Below are 12,093 nucleotides of genomic sequence, written 5' to 3'. Positions count from 1 at the left end.
TTTTAGTTTTTTGCTGCATAATTTCGATTACCTTGGTCCTCCGAGCTGCATATTCTTAGTAGCCTGGACAATGTAAAACCTCTGCACAGTGGTTTGGAAACTACCGCTATGATGACAAAATTGGTAGTGTACACGTAACCGTGAAATATTTTCCATATTTCACGCTTCCTTCTCCCACTGATTTTTGTGCAATACAAGTACCAGAACTTGAGATATATGCATTTTTACTAAAAAATGTAATGAATTCTCAAAAAACTTAAAATGGCTATGCACTGCTGTGAGAGGAGTAGGACAATATAAATGACACCTATACAGCCATTTCCCATTTTGTTTGCCCTAGGTTAATTTTGTTATAAAAAACTACACACTTACACCTAAGTCAAACTTGTTTCTTTCTCTCCAAATAAAACAAGGTTGTACAAAGATGCACGCTGCAGCAGAAATTTATCATGGGAGTGTTGGCAGCCACATTAGTGTAAGAATTAAATGTATGCTTGTTATGGTGACCATTGGCAGCATAAGACACTTCTACAGGATTAGATTGAGATAGCCAGGAGACCTGGGAGTAGACCCATGCCTGTGGGAAAGTGTGTGCATGCCCATAACCCTGTTGCACTCCTTTAAATGGGCCCCTGTAGCTCCCGCCAGTGCCGACGAACACCTGAGCTCATGTTCCTTCAAATGAACAGATGCCTGGTGCTCTCTCACAGCAAAATGGAAGGTACAACTAGCAGTTTAGGGGAGTATGCAGAGCTTTTGTTCACTGAGGGGACCATGATTTAAGGACACCATGATTGGAGCTCTTCCCTTTGTTTGTGGTAACACCAAACCATATATTAATGATTAATGCACATTCACTAACAGCTGATCCTGCTTGAAATCCCTCATATTGCACCCTTGAAGTTGAGCTGCCCTCACAAGCTTTATGCTTTACTCCTCCATCCACTCACTTTGGAGTTTACTTGCTTCAACCAAGCCAGGGAAGTGAATATATAAATCGTCAAACACCATCAGTACGTGAAGGGTTTACGTTTGATGTTCTACGTGAAACACAATATCAAATTGGACTAGGTCACCTTTTAAAATTCTAAAACATAGCTGTCCAGTGGATCTGTCACATGTGCAACACCTTCACTCTAACCCAGTGCTTAATTTGCTTTAAAATAAATTGCTGGAGACCAAAATGTTTCTTTGGAGATCGGTATCAGCACCATCCACAGCCAGCCCAGTGACACAGTGAAAGGCTGACTTCTGAAGGGAGAAATGTGCTGTAAAGTTTACTTTAGTCAATGTAGTCACACCTCCTGCTTCCACACCCTAAAAATGCTCAATGAAATCCTCAAATGGTTACCAGTACACACATGCAGAATGGTCACCCAGCCATTCACCACCAGCAAGCTGGACTATGGTAACGCACTTGATCGGAATCACTAACTACTAGAAGGTTTCAGAGTATATAAAATCCAGTGGCCAGACACACACTCAGACTTTCACATCATTCCGCACCTCAAAGACCTCCACTGGCTTTCCATTCACTGACTCACACTCTTAAAACTGCTTGCCCACACATACAAAGTCCTGTACAACACCTACCCACATACCTCAATAGTAGGCCTAGGTGGAGCTTGTAGAGTTGATTCTGTGAAATTACCAAAAATTCAGCCGAATTCTGCAGAGTTCTGCCCACAGGCGGAGTATTGTAATTATTGCTCGCCCACTACGACTGTAAGTGCAGGTCTGGTGCACAGCAACAAGACCGCCTACTCGTGTTCACTATCCAGTGTGTGAGTACAGACCTAGTGCTCAACTACAAAACTCCTCTCTATGTTCACTAACTAGCATGTCAGTACAGGCCAAGAACACACAAGCATTTTAGACCCTCAAGGTACCGCAAAAATGTGTGGGAGGGAGTGTGTACTGCTGGTCACTGCATCAAGACCACGCCACAGGAGACCAGAATCCCCTTGATCCACTGTGTGATCATATGCCACACAACTAATGCACTATAAGTTTGCTTCCCTAAGTAAACTCCACCATACTCCCCGCATGAGGTACTGTACTCACACCACCCCTGGAAAGACCAGCGCCTGGATTTCTGTGTGTGGGGTGGGCGGTACCTACGTGAGAAAAAAGAATCTTCATATGTCTTGTGTGCAGAGGACAAACATTGAAGGAGATGTCTGTTTACTGTACAATTAAAACTGTTGCGCTGATCTGCCAGCTAAGCCTGGCATAGTCTGTGCCAGAAACCGAGCATCAGCACAGTGTGTACAAGAACCCAACCCCCAGCACAGTTCATGCCAGTACCCATCTACCCAACGCAGTTTGTGCCAGTCCCCAACTGCCTTTCTCAACCTGTACCCATAACTAAGGCACTGTGTTAGTAACCAAACACAACACTGCCTGTGGCAGTACCCAACTGTCCAGCATAGCCTGTGAAACACACAACTGACCTGCTCAGCCTACATCTACAACCAACTTTCCAACCGGTGACTGTGTCGAACTGACAGCATAGTCCATGCATGCAATCATGAAACTACCCAAACAAGCTTAAGACAGAAACCAACCTCAAGCAAAGCCTGTTTCTAAAATGAACAGCATAGTCTTTACCAGAAATTACCTGCAAAGCTCAGCCTGTGTAAGTAACCAACACACACGACGGACTGTACCAAGACAATACTTCACCCATCCACTTGTATGGCAGTCCATTTCATCAGCAAAAGGCCAGAATCCCATTTGTTTGCCAAGATTGTAGTTTCAAACCTATCACAAGCTACTCCATATAAGAATGTGTTACATTTGTTACCTGGAGCGATAGCTGCAATAACATTTTGTGACTCAAAATAGATCGTTGTTAAAACACAATAAAATTCAATGATGTGTGACCTAAAAGTAATTATAAGCAGCAAAAAGAAGAAGTATCTGGCAGGCAAGGCATGTTGAGGAAAGTGCGGGGTGCATGGCAGCAAGTGTTGCTTCCACGGGTTTCCTATTAAGGGTCATGGGTGTTCTACTTGTCTTATGACATGTGCTAGGGGGAGCTGAAGGCTGGGTAGCGGGTAGCATAAAGTTATAGAGCAGTGAGAACCCCGCGAGTTACAGTGAGTTGCCCGGGAGCGTTGGTCTGGTGCCTAGCAGCTGTTTGATTAGAGGAGCCGAACAGGAAGCAACGCTTCTTGTAAATAAAGGGTGCGAAATGCTGGCAGCGAGTACAGCATCTTCTAGATTGTGGTGGTGGGCAACGGTATTCGGTCTGTCTTGTGACAGGGTAAAATGATGTGTACTGAAAGTGTTGTTGGTCGGCCTGACTTGCAAGAGGATAAAGTGCTATGTGCTGACAATGGTGTTTTCCGAGAATCTTGCTGTAAGGTAATGAACAATGCACAAAATGTTTGTTAATCTGGGCCTAAATGTGATTTTGTGTTATGTAATCTGGTGCTCGTATAAAGTGCCCTGATGCCTTTCAACCCCTCCCATGAAAGATGCTATTGGCAGAAAAGTCTGGTCACTTCATTTAAAAAATAACATTCCTTTCTTTGCCTTTTTTTTTCACAACATAATGTTATTGTTGACAGCCAAGACAAAGTTCATGCCACAAAGGGCACCAGCAATATGCATACAGGGTGACATATACTGATATCAACATTTTCAATGATACTATAATGTCGTTCATACAAGTAATAAGTTGCGAAATAACACTTTAGAAAAACAAATAACAGTGCCACACTATATCTGCCTGGAAAGTAGAAAAGTCTCATAGATAGGAAGAGTTCAAGCCACCCATAACAATATCCGGTATGCATGCTGTGTCCAGTACACTCATATCAGTTGTTCTTCAATAGTGGATGGGGGAGGAGGAGGTTCCAGATATATCCCTCTATAGTCTGCCCACCTTTTCCAAATTGTAAATCCTCTCGCTTCAAAGATCGGGATTTCTATATCCATACCAAAGTCCAAGCCCTTCTTCCAGACCCCAATCAACGGCGGGGATTCATCCTCCCAGACCCAGCGATGTCTCTTTTGGCCAATGTGAGGCCAAGGAACAATAGATGACGCTTGTACCTGTTACCGCCCAGACCCTCCGTAATATGCAGCATAGCTAGTCGTGGAGAAAATGGAACATCCCACCCCAGAACCTCAGATAGACACGTAATCACTCCTCTCCATAACCTCAACAGTGTTGGACAGGACCACACCATATGCAGAAAGGTACCCTCCATAGACCCACACCGCAAGCAATGTGGGGATGCAATCAAGCCAGCACGCCACACTCTGTGTCTGGTATAGTAGGCTCTATGCAGATATTTAAATTGGATAAGGCGCAAACGGGCCGCTATTACTGCGCTACGTGGGGATTCCAGAGCCTCCACCTAATCGTCTTCCTCTAGGGAGCCCAGGTCATGTTGCCATGCATCTCTAGTTTTATGTAGTGTTGTAGGCGTATTGCTAATAAGTGTACGATATATTTTTGTTATTTTATGGTCTCCTAGTTCACCCATAAAGACCTTTGCCTCAACCGGATTAAATTCTGGTATCTCTGTTGTGATAGATATGGGGTGAAGGCATGCCTAAACTGAAGATATCGATAGAATTGTGAGCGGGGCATCGAGTATTCCATTTGAATTTCTAGGAAAGACTTTAGATTGCAACCACGCATAACCGCACCCACTGTATCTATTCCGTTAGCTTCCCAGCCCCGAAAGCCAGGTAGTCGTGCCAGTTGTGGTAGCTGCCTGTTGTTCCACAAAGGAGTTTCCCTCGTGAGCTTACCCCACCAGCCCATCGTGCAAAGTGCAGACTTCCAGATCTTGAAGACCGTAGTGGTCGCGGGCGGCAACCCCCCAAGCTGTACCGCAGAGTAGAGGACCGTGTGCAGGGCGTAATCCCCCAGCAACCAACGCTCCACAGCATATGCCGGGTCTCTCCAGTCGCCATACCACCAATCATTGAGAATGAGAAGGTGCACGGCCATATAGTACGCCTGGACATCCGGAGTGGCTACTCCACCCAAATATGTGGATTGAATGCGAGTCCTAAGGGCCACTCGTGATGCACCACCCTTCCCAAAGAAAACGGGCCAAAATGGCATTTAACTGGCGGAACCACGTTGGCTGTATTGGTTATGGATGATTTTGGAGTTGGTATAAAAGACGGGGTAAGGAGATCATTTTAAAAATGGCGGATCTGCCAAATAGAGATAATGGCATGTGGGACCACACACGCGTCTGGTCGCTCACCTGTGTCCATAGAGGAGCCAAATTCCTGTCCCATGCCGTAGTCTGGGATGTCGAGAGGAACACGCTCAAAAATGTAAAGCTGTCTGGGACCACCATCACCTCCCGCGACCAGTCGCCCAAATGATCCCCACCCCACAGTGGCCACAGAAAGGATTTCCCCCAATTCATATATGTAGGCTGGAGGTCTCACCAAAAATCTGCATGATGCAGAGGAGGCATGGACCAGTCCGATCAGTCACATCATCCGCATACAACGCTATGCTGTCGGAGACTCCCGGTGCCCACTCGAAGCCACGCACCTGTGCGTCTATTCTTATCCAAGCCGCCAGTGGCTCCATAGCCAGCGCAAAGAGATATGAGGAAAGTGGACATCCCGGCGCGTTCCCCTCCTGATGTGGAAGCATCTGGAAGCCGTATCAGCCACTTGGACCGATGCTGTTATGTCCGTATATAGCAGGTGGTTAAGATTCAAGAGGCGGGGACTGATATTTAAGCAGCCGAGTAAGGCGAAAAGATAAGTCCAAGTAAGAGAATCAAAAGCCTTATACATATCAGCAAGGAGGAGCACAGCTGGGCCACCGAGTTTGTCAACCGCAGCTATAGCGTTGTGCGCGCATCTGATATTATGCCATGTAGCACAGCCAGGCATAAAGCCTGCCTGATCTGGATGAACCAAATCCGTGATATGGGGAACCAGGCGGTTGGCGATCACCTTGGCCAGGAGTTTGGCTTCGACGTTGAGCAGAGATATCGGGCGATATGACGAGTATTGTTTCGGTCGACCCAGTTTCAAGAATTCAACAATATCTGCATGCCTCCAGTCCGGTGGGAGACTTCCGCCTTCGGCAGCCACCTCGATGGCCGCCAAATAGGGATTTAACAATTGTGAATGATATTTCTGAAAAAACTCGCAGGGGAAGCTGTTCGGACCAGGTGCTTTTCCCGCTCGCATATCAAGTAGTGCACTTAGTAATTCCTCCACCGACAAGGGAACATCCAACGTCTCCCGCACCTCATCAGATAAGGCCAGAGAGGGAAAATCATCAATGAATTTCTGGATGAGTTCAGCTGAGATAGTTTCATGAGGAGCATACAAGTCTGCAAAGAATGAGGCAAAACAATCAGCAATAAGGGACGGGTCTGTACGGGTTGTCCCGTCTGGACTCTGTATACTCAGGAGTGTCTGGGGGCGCAGCGTCTGCTGACACAAACGATGTAGCAGGGCACTGGATTTGTCCCCCTACTGGTATATCCGCCTTTGGGTGGCGAGCCAACAAAGTCGAGCCTCATCCAGGATCTCCCTGGCATACGTCTGCTGCATGCTCAGCAATTGCCTGCGCGCAATGTGCGCCTCTTCATCCCTACTGGCGTGCTCCAGAGTGAGCAGCTGGGCTTAAACATGCAACAATTTATCACTGCGCTGTCGGCATCTCGCGGTGCAAAAAGCAATGTCCGCTTTTGTAAGCGTGGGCTTCATCACCTCCCATATAGTAACGGGAGAATCTACCGTACCCGTGTTATGTAAAAAATATTCCGCTAGGGACCCGTGAATGTGTGATTTGTATTTCTCGTCTTGCAACAGCCATGGCGATAAACGCCACCAGAACTGGGAGCGCCTGGGATCTGGAGTCAAGAGTAAAGAGACTGGTGAATGATCTGATAGGCCCCTAGGCAAGATCTCTGCCGAAAGTAATCTGTGGGTGTAGGCCACAGAGAGGAAAATGTAATCGAGGCGAGAGAAGGACTCGTGAGCTCCGGAAAGTAAGTGTATTCATGAGGGTCCTCCAAGATGAAGGAAGTGGTCTGATTAGGGTCACCCGGGTCACTCACGACCATCTCTATGCCTTCCCAATAAATGAAGAGTCGGTCAGACAGTAGAGAATACAAACCAGTTAGTTTATTGGTAATGCACTGCAGCGGAGCCCAGTCTGACCAGTCTCCTGAGATGCCTGCTGAGGGACTGACTCCCCCCAGCCTGGAGCTGAATATTGCACATTCCCAATACCCCAAGAACACGCCCAGACTGGAAAATTCCAGTCCAGGCAACAGTGAACAATGGTAGCAAACAGGGATGAGCCACAGTCCTGGTGCTGAGTACATGTTATCTGAGCCCCAAAGCAGCTCGGTCTGTGCCTACCATTCTGAGATGTGGGATCGGGCCTATCTAACAGGAAAGGTATGCAACAATAGATAGTACATTCATTAGTGCAGCAAAGCTTCAACCTTGAGAAGTACAAGCTGAAGGTGCAGGGGCAGCCTTTCTGCTGAGGCAAGCATTATGAGACAGAAGCTTAATCTTAGTTGCAGAACACGATGGCCCCAATAAAGATGGTGCCATGGATGCTAATGTAGCATGGAATAGAGTTTGAGTATAGCAAAGGGAGCATTTCAGCTCTGTGCATTACGGAAATAACATTTCAAATGTAACCAAGAGTCAACCCACCCCAGTCCCTGAACCAGGGGCAGTAGTTTGGAGACTCAGGTCGCTGTCACTCGCACTGTAGCGCGCCACCTATCTTTTGATGGTCACAGAACATCGTTCCAATCCCCTCCGACTAATGTCAAGCCTGATGGGAGCTCGGTCCAGAGCATTGTCAATCGCTCCACAAGAGTCCATGTGAGAGGGGGAGCATGGACACTACCCAGAATGATGGGTTCCCCATATAGCGTTCCATATAACACAATGAACCTACCCTGTGGGTTCAACCATGGCTTACTGTGTATAAAGGGGACACTACGATGTATGAGGATCGCAACCTCACGGGATCCTATAGTGAATGCAGCATGATACGTTTGTGCGTAACCAAACCTTCCCAAACAAGGTATCTTGGTGCCCATTAGGTGGGTCTCCTGAATGAGTAAAATGTCAGCTTTATAGCGTTTGGCCTGCCGCAACACAGCACATCGTTTGATCTTATCCATTAGGCCGTTAGTGTTCCAGCTAATATCTAGGAGCTCCCTGCCCCTAAACCCAGCCGGGTCTTGCATCATGGCTGACATTAAGGGACGTGGAAAAACGAAACTGGTTGAGTGGCGGAGGCAATCCCAGGGTCACACATATAAGGAGATACAGTGGCATTAATAAACAAGCATTTTCAATGCAATAGGTCTCGCATTATTAAAGTTTGAGCTGTTGGCATTGCTAATAATAATGCAACACCAATAGCAGCTCAAAGATTCAGTCATGTGAGACTTATTGCATTGCAATTGTTTTTTTGTGTGTTTTTTTTATATAGCACGAACTTGAGTGAAAGGTGTGCATTTATGTTGCATTGAGTACAGTGTAATTATGTGTTGTGTTATTATGTGGCACAGAGTGGTATTGTGTGGAGTGCATTTATCTTGCATTAAGTAGAGAGTAATTATGTGACGTGCAATTATGTAGTACTGAGTTGTATGTGGAGTGTATTTATGTTGTATTAAATACAGTGTAATTATGTGTAACCACCCAACCACACTCACACACAACCACACACACAACCACAAGCACACACACACAACCACACACACACCACAACCACATACACAACCACACACACACAGCCACCCACACAACCTCACACACACACAAACACACAACCACACACAACTAAACACACACAACCACACACAAAACCACACACACAACCGCACACGTCTCATTATCCATTCCTACCTTTTTGGAAGAAGATGTTGCACTCAAATGATGTGCTTGACGATCGTTTAATTAATTCTCCCTTCCCTTATTTTATTCCCTTAAGATTAAATGTAAAGAATATTGTTGTTTGTTCATTGTAAAGTGCATTAACCCCATTTCACAGGTAGAGTGACACTATATAAAATGTCAAATTAAAAAAATTGCACTGGCTGACTACTACTAGTTTTTGGCTCCCCAAACGCCAAAAGCAGCCTGGTCTTCATGTGATTTACAGAAAGGTAATTCCCTTGAGATTATGTGTTTAGAGTCGGTACAGACTTCCTTCAGTAAGCCTGACGCGACATTAAAAAAAGAGAAGTATAGTGCAATTATTAGGCACGCATTGTTTACCTTGTAACCACTTAAATATTTGCCGCGCATTTTCATTTTTTTTACTTTGTAACCGCCTTCATTTATTTTACCTTGTAACGAAGTAAATATTTGCTGCGCATTTTCATTTACTTTGCCTTGTAACCTCTATTTTACCTTGTAACCGCGTAAAGATTAGCCACGCATTCCTCCCAATTAAGCAACAAACTGTATTGCAGCCGCAAAGCCACAAGTAAAGTGATCGCAAAACTAAAAGCCACAAGATGTATTTGTTTCTAGCTTTGTGTATGTGCCTCTGTTTCTGTATATCTCTTTGCTTGTTAATCTCCTTTTCTATATGTGTGTACGTCTGTTTTCCTGTACCTAGGTCTAGCTCTGTGTATTTCTGTCTATATGTCTATAACTCTATTTGTAAGCAAGCGCCATTTTAGATTAAGGGAATCGGGTAACGGAAAGAGAAAGAACTCTATCCAAAATCACACGTTTTCAGTCCAGTCAGAAAGTATGACTTAGCCCCAACGAGTCCTTGTTTTGTAGCTAAGCAGATACAGTCAATTATTTCAGTAAGCCTGACGCGACATTAGAAAAAGAGAAGTATAGAGCAATTATTAGGCACGCATTGTTTACCTTGTAACCGCGTAAATATTTGCCGCGCATTTTTCATTTTTTTTACCTTGTAACTTCCTTCATTTATTTTACCTTGTAACTAAGTAAATATTTGCCACACATTTTCATTTACTTTGCCTTGTAACCGCCTTCATTTATTTTACCTCGTAACCGCGTAAAGATTAGCCACGCATTCCTCCCAATTAAGAAACAAACTGTATTGCAGCCGCAAAGCTACAAGTAAAGTGATCGCGAAACTGAAAGCAAAGCCACAAGTAAAGCAATCGCGAAACCGAAAGCAATCGCTTTTGGAAGCAGAGACAGCCGCCAATGGTGCGCGCGCACCACAGACAGCCATATGCTTTCAACTATCGCGCCCGTGTCAGGATAGGCTTTAGTGTGCGCAACAGACACCAATAGGCCGTGGGCGGAGCGATGCGCCCGACTTTGGCCTATTGCATGCTCTGTCTAAAAAATAAAGCCACTAAAAGCCCAATAATAGAAGACAAAACAAAAAACACACGCACGAGCGTGTACGATTCCAGGGTCCATTTCTGAACCCCGGACAAAAGGACTCTCGCTGCGCGAGCACTGCTGCGCAGTGCAACGCTAGGCACGAGACCTAAAAACAACAAAAGTTCCCAATCAAGTTCGCCAGCAAACCCCCCACGCCAATACCTCGCTAACATGAAAGTATCTGTTGCAGCATGATGCAGCCCCAGGTCCCAACAGGGGGTAGTGGCGACAGTCAGCCAATGGATCCCCAGTACGACTCTCCTGCACATAGTAAAGACTAGGGATCAGCGACTCACTATACAAGAAAGCCTGTGTATATATGTTGTTTAGGTGACATGTATTTCGGATAGTTACAGTTCTCTGAGATGCATCGTTCATGAAGCTGTAGGTTCCGCCTGATCATCGGCTGGTCGCTTACGGGATTTACTGAGAGTCTTGGATTGTCTCTTAGAGCACGAACTGCATTGCTGCCTGCCATCTGTCGCGAGGGGACCACGTCCAGGTCTGCTAGAGGAGGAGTCTGAGTCGATCCAGAGCGGAGTATGAGGTTTAATCTTCAGAGTTTCGTCAAGCCATTTGAATACCTCCTCCGGGGACTCGAAAGAGTAGGTGCGCTACTGGTACGCCACGCACAGGCGAGCTGGGTATAGCAAGGAGTACAGGAGCTTGAGACCTCGAAGGCGAGCCTTAGCCTCGAGAAATGACAGTCAGCGCTGCTGCACAAGTTTGGGGTAGTTCGGAAATAGAAAAATGCGCTGGGAATCATAAGTAAGAGAATCATTTGCTCTCACCTGTTGTAGGATTATGTCTCTGTCTCAATAGTTGAGGAGACGTGCAATTATCGGGCGAGGACAGGCACTCGGCGGCGGCTTCTGCAGCAATGTTCGATGAGCGCGCTCCAACACAAATCATGGGGAAAGCGCATCCGGCGCGAGCCACCCCCTGAGCCACGTGGCGAGAAAATCCTCTGCATTATTTCCTTCGCATCCCTCCGGAAAAACCAATAAAGCGGAGATTATTTCTGCGGCACGCCCCTCTGCGGCTTCCACTCGTGCCGCCAAGCCCCGGGTGAGCGTTTCTAGAGTTGTCACTTTTTTCGTTAATGTGCCCACTGTGTCTTCCCCATTTTAGATTCTGGACACTGTTTCTGCAATGTGTTGAACGGCGTTTCGAAGATCCTGCCGAAGCAACATAACATCTGTGCCCACAACACCTATCTTGGTCTCCAGTGTTTCCCTTGACTGCGTGATCGCTGCCAATAGCGCCGCATTATCAGGCATAGGTGCTTCCGGGCCACCCATTGAAGGTCCTGGATCCACTATCCCGGTATATTTGTCCATTGTTCATTGTTTAGAGGATGCACCAGGCGGCTTGAACTTTGCCATTGTGAAGCACGGCGAGGCAAAAGAGGGCGATCTAGAAGCTGGGACACAGCTACCTCCCGCTGCGCGTAGAGGAAGGATTTGGAGGGCAGTCTCCAAGTGTGGCACTTACAATGGGGGGCCCAACCAGATGAGGCGACCGCACTCACAAGCCGCACCTTACCTTGTTCGGCCGTCTCCGCGAGCTAGGCACCCCAACCTCCCTAACGGGTGTCAGGGCACAGCACCCAGTGTAGCAATGGAACAAGCTGCAAACCAGGGCTCCTCCACAGCCACCAGCAGACACAGCACTCAGGGCACGAGCAAATCTGTAGCACGCCGCACATGTAGATGCAGAAGGTAAAAG

This window comes from Triturus cristatus, chromosome 7 (assembly GCF_964204655.1).
Source record: "Triturus cristatus chromosome 7, aTriCri1.1, whole genome shotgun sequence".
Classification (NCBI taxonomy): domain Eukaryota; kingdom Metazoa; phylum Chordata; class Amphibia; order Caudata; family Salamandridae; genus Triturus; species Triturus cristatus.
The sequence above is the reverse complement of the archived record's forward strand: the minus strand, read 5'-3'. Positions refer to the sequence as shown.